The sequence below is a fragment of the Carassius auratus genome, unplaced genomic scaffold, assembly GCF_003368295.1.
Source record: "Carassius auratus strain Wakin unplaced genomic scaffold, ASM336829v1 scaf_tig00008137, whole genome shotgun sequence".
Lineage (NCBI taxonomy): Eukaryota > Metazoa > Chordata > Actinopteri > Cypriniformes > Cyprinidae > Carassius > Carassius auratus.
Genome location: NW_020523909.1, coordinates 467,871 through 478,262, shown reverse-complemented (window position 1 = coordinate 478,262; position 10,392 = coordinate 467,871). Strand labels below are relative to the sequence as shown.

Below are 10,392 nucleotides of genomic sequence, written 5' to 3'. Positions count from 1 at the left end.
ATGCATCTTTTACAATGAATTATGATGCAAATAAGTGCTGATGGCCACTTATAAAGATAGTAATATTCATATAGACGTGGTCACTTTGATAGCTGTGATCATACAATAATAGCGAGCTGATTTGGGCTGATTTGCACTCAAACAGATGGTAATCATGCAGATACATTCAACATAAAACACACTCTCAGATATATAAAAACGGTTGAAAAATAAAACAAAGAAGTTCTGCCTCCATCTGCTGACAGGTGCATCAGAGCGCATCACGAGGTAGCACCAAAATTCAAATAAACTATCTTTCGCCTATCTTTCATTAATTTTTTTTCCGGTGGATTGTCTCATTCTGTTTGTGACACTGTACGCTGCAAAAACATGCCGTTTTTTTACTACCAAGATGCAGTTTCAGACCGTGAGTTATTCCATAACGGACACAAACAGTTCTGTCGCTGAATAACTGAAAGGAATTATGATCCATATTACAACCTTATTGCTTCGTTGGACTAAACGTGCTTCATGAGATGTTGTTCAGTGGACCCTTACCTTTCTAACTAAACCGGGATTTACAGCTGTGGATGTGTTTATGACTCATTATTACGACGGATCTGGTATGTACAGCGTTTCTAATGTTCATGTTTTTTATGTGTACTGCTTACACAAATGTAGCAAATACAGTCTTTACAAGCTTTCTATTGAAAAACAGCGATCTGTCGTTGATGCTTGAGGCTTAGATCTTTATAATGATACATAGTTTGTCAAGATTAAATTTGTCCCATTTCATTTATTCATAAACACTGACACGTGCAAGTTGACAGGCTTTCAGGACGAGGGCGTCGGGGTGCAGGCTAAGAGGTTAAATTGTCTCCACCTCTATTTATCCCACCTCCTTGAAATGTATATAAACTACAATGTATTAAGGACTAGTTAGGCTTTTGATGACTACACTGCCACGCAGAGCGTTCTCAATAAAGAATTCTGCTGAAGATTACCCAAGAGTCTCCTGGTCTTCGCTTCTGAGTTTTTGGTGCCGTGACCTGGGTGGAGCTTCTCACTTGAATCTAGATTGAAACTGCAATCTCAACAAAGATCTGACTTTATTCCAAACTTAATCTTTCTGTACAACCAAGGTTTGGTGAGTGTAACTCTATCCAAAAGAACCTTTAAGACCAGTATCTTCTGCGCCGCCAAAGAAGAGTTAACAGACCGCTGTAGAGTTTGGTTAACTAGGTTACCCTCTAAAAATATATTTTAGACATGAAAATACCCTCTGTTTATGGAGGGAAGATTAACATCACTTGCCAATATTTTCTTAACTAAATTTCCCCTATTAAATTGTATTTAAAATCTAAAATTGTAACCAAGACTTTGCAAAATGTTGAGAGGCAATGCTAAGCTGATTCCAACAACTAAGAAAGGTGGACTAGCCACTCCTTTATGGACAGACAGTGAGTTCAAATCATTGTTAGGACAGCACATGGACTCAATAGTGACAGAGTCAGTCATATTGGATTTGATGAAGAAAGTTGGAATTGATACAGAAAAAGTATGGTCAATGGAAGAATGTAAAAAGGTACTAGGATCATGTATTCGTAAAAACAATGTGAAAGGCATCATCTGCTGCCACAGAGAATTTGGTTTAGCGCTAGCTACGCAACAGTCTCATTATAACTCAGAACTAGAGAAACAGAACAAAGAGCTCAGAGCTAGATTATCCTCTATGACTAAGAAATTAAACCACAACAAAGTTGCATAAAAAAGTGATGTGGAAGAAGTTAGTTAGACTAATAACATTTATCCTGACTTACAAACTTTCTTTGAAACAGATGTAGGCATCCAGTCAGTAACTGATGTGCCTGTAGATTCAGTAAAGGTATGTGGTGCGAGCAGAAGATCTCAGAGAATTGAGGGAACTGAAAGTGTTTCTTCTTTTAACTTTTCTGTTTTGAGTCTGCTGTTACTTCTGAACTACAACATGCCAGTAAAGATGAATTGAGAGCGGGAGTTCTGAGAGGGTTAAAGAATATTGTTGGACCAAATGTGGATTGGTCAACGGTTACTAGTTGTGTACAGAAGGAGGCTGAAACTGTGAGTGAATACATTGAAATATTTTGTCAGTCATCAGTAACTTACAGTGGAATAGTTGATTGATCCTGAAAAGTGCATTAGATGACAAGGGACCATTAGTCCACATCTGGTCAGATGGCCTTGTAGTAGAGTAAAGAAAAGCCTTGCCATTTTTAGATCTAACTTGGTCTAACAAAACTTGTGGAAGATTTTCATTAGTAAGATTTTAATTAATCAAGTCAACCCAGTCTCATATAAAAACGTACCCTGACTACGTTGGTCCAAAGTGCAAAACGTAGAGGGGTTACAATAATGGCCCTTGAATTGTATGACTGTTACGTTTTTTTTGCCAATTCTTTTCCTATTGTTTAGCGTCCAAGTCACGTGACTTTCAAGATTCCGACCGTGAGAACAAAAAAACATGGCGGACATTTATCTCATTTTTAGTGAAAAAAATCAATATTTTGAGTTAGTCTCTGCATAAAAATAAGTTTTGATTACATTTCTAGCGAGAAATATATATTTTATTTTCAGAATATTCACTCAGTGGATGTACATAATCACTCGCTTGTTCGTTGTTGCGAAGATTTTTCTGATTTCGCCAGAATAACGTGAAACTGCAACGTTTTGGTTGCTATGGACGCTGCTATCGCCTAGCATAGCTGTGGCCCCAGATTCCACATACTCTTCCTTGCGATTTCGCTCCGTCTGACAGATCAAACCCCTGCCCACTATATGCGTTTCTTCCGAGCGGCAACCTCACGCTCTCTCTCGTGAAGCCAATAAAGAAGTGACTAAAACTGCAATTCATCGACCGGCCACTTGAGGCTGGTTGCAGAAGGGAGACATTCCCATAGACTCCTCGTGTTAAAATGCCCAACTTTACAGCAGAAAAAAACGTTTACAGTCTGGTTCAAAAAATGATTTTGGTCTACATTGCTAATTTTGCCCTTCATGACAACTGTGAGGGGGGTGATTTTTTTTATAACTCATCCGTTTAAATTATATTAAGCCTTAAAGTTCTGCATAATTAAGGGCGTGGCCACTTGAGTGACAGGTGGATTGCCGCTGCTGACAATGCCGTCGCGATAGGTGGGCGTGGCTTCAGCAATCAGCTCCCGCCTTTTTGCCCATTTTCGATTATCCGGGAGAGTCACGCGGTGACGCGCTGCCAAGATGGCGACGGCCCGCTCTGCACACTTTAGGCTTCAAAACCGAGGAGTCTATGGGTGACGTCACGGACACTACGTCCATATTTTTTTACAGTCTATGGTTTCGTCTGAGGTGGCAGCGGGAGAAACTAATGTTGACAAAGTGACGAGTTACAAAAAAGAAGTACTTTTTTTAGTTTGGAATCATTGTTAGTCCAAGAATATGGACTGGCGTGTTATTTGTGGTATTACTCCTCGAGCATAATATTTCAATAAATATCCAGGCAGTGTTCCACTGATGTGATGACGTTTCTTATGACATATTCAGTGCTGCCACCACGTGTCTGGTCTTAGTAATAACCACTGATCTATATTAAAGATCAGTGGTAATAACTTATTTCTGGTGTATTATCAAGTTTTTCTCTGCATGGAGGTGAATTAATTTTATTTATATTATTTGAAGTATGCAATATCTATCTATCTATCATCTATGTGTGAAGGAGAGAGATGATCTGTCAAGCTTTTGTAAAAACAGCATGTGTTCTCTGGTTGCAACAAAGTGGGAGTCTTTCAGGCTTTTGAATTTAAATTTTTTTAATATACTGTAAACAACATACACATAGCTTATGGAACAAAACAATGGGATTGAACATTTCCTTAATTTGTGGTGTTCTCCTCCGTCACCCACTGTGGCGGCCAAGTTTCCCCACTGTAATAAAAAGAGATTGTTATTAATTTAGGTCTTTACATCAGCCATGAATTAAATTCAAAACAAACATGACAAGGTTAAGGGCAATGAGGAACAGCAAGCCACCCCTTCATTCAGTAGGTTTATAAACTTACAGTAACCTGATAACAGTAAATTCCCTGCCTATGGTAATATTTTGGTTAAGGTTTGAATATGCATTACCTACGGTGTAGCCGGTTATTTGAAATCATATACCTCTGCTCTGAAGGTATCCATTGTAAAAGACCTCTGCAATTTGCTGCACAATATTAGTCTTGAAAATTTGGTCATGAAAGACCTCCCCTTTTGCTCAGAATAAATTGGTTCTTATGTTCAACATATGTCTTTCAATTATGGCAGTCAGGTTTATCTGCCTTAAAGGTCCCATGGCATGGATTATTTCATTGACTGACATGCTTGCATGTGAAATAGCCAGCATTAGATGTGCAACTCTCTCGAAGAGTGCCCAAGGACACTTCGACACACTGAGCCACAGCCACCCACAAATACAAACTAAGGATATTACTTTAAGTTTTGAAGTGCTAAGAATTAGGTTATTCCAATCAAAACTATGATAAATTGTACATACCAGAGTGAACAGGGCTCCCATTCCACCAACTTCATTTGGATCCCCTGAAAAAACATCAAAGTTATGTGGTTAAGGGGTTTCCAGTTGGGGTGCTGCAATTCCACTGAGTACATCTAAGACTTTTAATTATTGTAAAGCTAACCTTCTGCATTTTGCAGCGGATCACCCTCTTCACTGGGTAGTAAGGTTCCCCTTCTAGGATACCATGGTTACATTCTAAAAGAGCAAAAAAAGTACATGAGTTTGACCTCATACATCTTCATCAATTAATTAAAAAATTATTTTGACAGGCAACACATGATATATTTATGACTTACGTACATCTGGCTAGGGTAAAATAATCACTTTATTTGAAATCTGATTTGAAATGGTGAAATGTAAATCTAGGAAAGCTTAATAACCTTTGGGTGATTTTTTCCCCCTCAGTTTCTTCCTTGTAGACATGTCTGAGGCTGCAGAATTCTGCTGCTTCTTTTTATTGTTTGCAGACATATCTGTTGAGATTAAGGAAATGTAGCTGTTATTACAATGAATACTGGTCTAAATACTTTTATTCCAATAACAAATATATAATATCACATTACAATTGGAAAGATATAGATATAGATATAGGCACTCATTGAAATTCATGGAAATTGTTTAACCATATGCTGTATGGTCACTTCTTCGCTCTGCCAAGGGTTATAGACTACAAGATGTACACACAGGTGACCAATTGAAGGAAAAGACAATGAATGTAGTTCCTCCTACACAAATTACCTTTATCCTATAACCTCAATATTGTCTGGAGATGTGTCTTCCAGACTTCAATTCACAGACCACAGTGTCTCACAGAATGAATTACTAAGTATGAAGATTTTGTCAATCTGATTCAATGGGTTTTACAAACCCCAGTTTCAATGAAGCTTGGTCAACTGTAAAACGAAAATAAAAACATAATACAACTATTTGCAAATCATTTTCAACCTATATTAAATTGAATACTCTACAAAGACAAGCTGAAAAACTTTATTGTTTTTTAGCTAATATTAACTCATTTTGAATTTGAGCCCTGCAACATACTCCTAAAGACCTGGGACAGAATCAAGACTGGGAATGTTTGGAACATTCCACAGGTGAACAGGTTCATTGGAAACACGTGAGTGTCATGATTAGGCATAAAAGGGGCATCCCCGGAATTCATTCACGAGCAAGTCATCCTTGGTTGTGAATGACTGAGCCTTCTGGGGATGTTATGTGATGGTGGGAATCACTACTGTAAAGGATATTAATGTGGGCTCAGGAACACTTTGGAAAACAATTGTCAGTTAATACAGTTTGTCGCTACTACAAGTGCTATGAGTGCTGTCCGCATTTGAAATAGATTTTTGAAATATTGGACGTTGTGTACCTCGGGATAAAGAGGAAAAGGACCACCCAGATTGTTATCAGTGCTAAGTTCAAAAGCCATGGGGGTGTGTTAGTGTCCATGGCATACCCATGCCCCATGACATTCAAAATGAGAGAATCTTTGTAAACAAACAGTAAAGCTTTTCAGTTTGAACATTAAATATCTTGTCTTTATTGTAAATTCATTGAACATAGGAACTCCACTGGAATAGGGTTTTTTATGATCATCAGGGGCCTAATTTATAAGTGTATAAACACATATAAACAAACTGAGAAATAAGAAATTGATTACGATGACATGAATCCACGCTCCCCACAGAATATGAAAGCTTGCTAAGTTACACATATTTTGAGTTGATTATCATTTATTATTACATGGTTTGGTTAAATTCTAATGTAGAATGTTATTTCTTGAGAACAGACCACTGATAAGTATTACACACCGTTGCCATGGAAAAACAGAGCGTTCCCATGGACACGGTGTTCTTTAACGGAAGCAATACAATCGTTTTAAAATCAATAAACTCCTTTTTTAAATCAATATTTTGTGTAAAATTATTTATTTATTTGGTAGGTAGCCATTTTGGTAGACCCGATCAGCCTGTCGTGGTTGTATTCGCTATAACAACCGCCTCGCTATACATTATCCCTTACTTAACAGAAACCAGCATAGGATGTTAATTGTTACAGCCATGTATTTTGATGTGTGTGTGTGCACATACTGAGCTTGTCCATATGCACAGTAGACTGAAGTGAATCCTATACAGCTAAAAATGAGTCACCAAACACCTACAGCAGACCTTGGATGTGCAACAGTGCTCTCCATCATCATCAGTTCCTATATAGATTGAAGCTGTTCTAGTGGCACATTGTGGCTGATACCACTTCAGTAATTCACTTGCCAAAAGTTTGTTTTTGCTTCAGCATCTGTCAATCTTCCTGGCAGAATTTTAAAAATGTTATATTTCCCTTTAGTAATATTTGAAAGGCAAGTTATCCAGACCTACATATTACAGTAGTTACTGGTATAACACCTCAAAAGTCACCTCACACTAATCGGTCATTGGATTTTTTTCTTTTTTTCAAATTTAAATACATTTCCTTGTTTAGAGTATTGTTTCAGTTTAAGAAGGAGAGACAGATTAAATGTTTAACATGGTTATCATGTATACCGTGATTAAACAACATATGAAAAAAAAGATGACTAGCAATTGAATAATGATTTATATGCTATTTGAAAATATCAACATAACTTACTTCGTTTCTGCTGAGGTGGTTCTGTGAGGGGTAGGATGGGAGGACTGGTGGTGAGCTGGATGGTGGACTGGATTGGAGGAGGACTGGTGATGGACTGGATGGGAGGAGGACTGGTGATGGACTGGATGGGAGGAGGACTGGTGATGGACTGGATGGGAGGAGGACTGGTGACTGGTGATGGACTGGATGGGAGGAGGAGGAGGACTGGTGGTGGACTGGATGGGAGGAGGAGGAGGACTGGTGGTGGACTGGATGGGAGGAGGACCGGTGGCGGGCTGCTGGTTAGTACAACCTAAATGGTACAAAAAGAGGAAATTATTCACCTCCTGTAATAAGAACAAAGGTCCCCTTTTTTCTAGCATGGACTGTGCTCCATAAGGAAATGTCCAGTACATTTGTCTTTTGTATTCTTCTGTCTATAAATGCTGCCCTATGGACTCTATGCTCTCTGTAGAACTGAGGTGAGGCTGATTTTGTACTCTGGTGCAAATTGTAGGATCTCATTATCTCATGTGAAGTGGAGATATGTGTTTATAGTTTTTTGAAGTTGAATTGAGCAATGCCTCTTGCTGTTGACTATTTTGCTATGTATAGCAGACAAATCAGTGAGCTATGTGCCTCACTGACTAGTAAAAGAAACTAGGTCTGCAAACAACTGTTATTTTCATAATCTTTTCAATGAATCAATAAGTTGTTTGGTCCATAAACCATCAGAAAATAAAAAAAAGGCTGACCAGAGTTTCCCAAAGTCAAAGATGATATATATATTTATATATTAATATGTAAGACTCTGAAAGTAGAAACATTTTTTATTAAACAAAAGAAACTAAAAGAAACACCTATTGGATAAAGCAAAGACCAAATTTGATGAAGCAACAAATGAATAGCTATTTTTGGCCCACTGTGGTTTGCCCTGTGACAGCGGTACCAAGAAAATCCACAACTGTAATTGCTGTCACATTTATTTTTATGTTGACTATGGAGTAAGATTTTAAATAATCGCACACACTTACCATCAATTAACAGTTCATAAAGAGCCTTCATCCTGTCCAGGCATTTTGCAGAATGGTCTGACAGCTGCCATTTTGGCTGGAGGACTTGTGCGGACCAGGTTTTCTGTTTCTTTGTTTTCTTTCCAATGAAGACTATGGCCTTGTACCCCAATGTGTTTAACTTTTCGACCTGAAAATAAAGATATAATATTATATATATATATATATATATATATATATATATATATATATATATATATATATATACACAGAAATATAGGCAATTATAAATGTCTTAAACATTGTGGGCTACAGACGTTAAACACATACCAAGACAGATGCCTCATCAATAACATGAGAGGTGGTTTGGTTTTTGGTTTGGTTTTTTAACCACTTCTCCTTTCTGTCCTCAAAATTCTTAAGTTTTTTTTGCCAGTCTTTGCTTTCTTGGCTGTACAGACTGGCAATATTTGCAGGTCTTGGTGGCCACACCAATAGCTGCTTTGCAGCCCACACAGGTTGTTATTGTTGACCCTCGTGGCATCTTAAAACTAGAATATAAAACAATCAACATTTAATAACCAAAGAGACATAGGAACAGCCTTATTTAAGTGTTACATTACAAATATTTGTAATTTGGACTATTTCAGCATTATCAGTAGGCTAGTGTCAGATATCAACACTTCATGTTTGTTTCATATTTTCAAACGCGATACAGCACGAGATATCATTAATATCGATGTAGTTTATTTTGCGTTTAAATGACTATACATTTCTGCCCTTGAGCCGTTTTAATGACCTGTGTGTAAGCTATTGCAGTGCATTTTGGGATTTGTAGTATGAGTGAGTGGTGGGAGTGCGATTTACCGCGGGCCATTAATAAAAGACGTATGAAATTATCCGGCCACGGAAAAAATATTGATGCAGTTGACTGTTCTGCTGCAGTGACATGAATTTGGAATCAATAAAGTTTTCAACTTATCATTCTGAACTCGATTAGCACATTGCCGCCAACTGCAGCTAACGTTAAATGGGTAGGCTAATATACGTTAATGCTGGATAAACCCCTATGTCCTTGGACACATCCCTATAAATTCATGGTGATAAATAATTAACGAATGATGGCTTAGACAGCGCTAACTAACTTTATTATTCCGGTTCCGTAAGCATATGTTGATATCACTACGTGTATTCATTACCTACCTTTGAGGATGTACAGTATGAATTAGTGATGGGTCATGCGCAAAAGATGCGGCTCTGAGAGCCGATGCTTTGTAGTGAATCAGAAGAGCCGGTTCGCTTCGATTGAGAGCCGGCTCCAAAAATGTTTTTCCTTTGGCTGCTTACCTCAAGGCAGAACTTTGTTTTGATTGGTCAGCAATCGCATCGAGGCCAATCAGATGTGAGTATTTGGGATCATAACATTATGTAAAAACAGAGAGGGGGGTGTAGTGAAGCGGCATTCCACTGCAAGTTAACGAGTCGTAACAACGTTAATGGAGGGGAGACTGTGTGTATTGTGGCAACATCTGTTCCTTCAGAGAGAATCTAAAAAAACAGGGCAGATAATCACAGAAAAAATAAATATGATCAGTCCATCAAAGCTGAGGCATCTGATTTTTTTTGAATGCCAATCTTCACTGAGGACATTAAAACTGTTTGCTTGAGTTTGGTTCTAGTTCTGTGGATTTATTTGCGGTTTTGTTGTTAATTTGTGCAATAAAATTTTTGTTTAAAATATTAAACAAAAGACTGGTTTTGTAACAAAATAAATGCACAAAATTTAAGCAATTATAATGATTCTCATAAAAAATACTGCACATGAAAGGGTTTTCAACACACAAACCATTAATATTTGCAAAATTATGGTAAAACAAAGCTCTGCAAAAAATCCTAAATTAAGACCCATTCAGGAGTCGAAAGAGCCGGATCTTCTTTGGAAGCTGAGCCAAAAGAGCCGAACTTCCCATCACTAGTATGAATGGTGGGTGGCGGAAAGAGCGGACACCCCCCCCCCCCCCCCCACTCACTTGTCAATCTGCTGACCTCTGTGCCTCTGTGATAGGGCAACCCACGTGTCAATCAATGACCTCTCAGAGCTACGTTGCCCACACGTAAAAATGTGATGCCACTTTTGTGACAGTTACATTTAACCATTGTATGGTGTTCGGGTCTGTTGGACCCGTTTTCATTTTTTATCAAAATAAAAATGATACGATTAATTATTTG

At 38.0% G+C, this 10,392-nt stretch overlaps 1 long non-coding RNA gene across 1 annotated transcript; it reads right to left on the bottom strand.

Annotated features, from left to right (window-relative positions):
• Positions 1–7,347: 7,347 nt before the first annotated feature.
• LOC113071798 (uncharacterized) lies at positions 7,348–10,170 on the bottom strand. The gene is made up of 4 exons (XR_003280240.1): positions 9,367–10,170; positions 8,494–8,714; positions 8,185–8,353; positions 7,348–7,463 (listed from the first exon to the last, which is right to left on the bottom strand). It is a non-coding gene; the product is annotated as an uncharacterized LOC113071798 (long non-coding RNA).
• Positions 10,171–10,392: the final 222 nt, after the last annotated feature.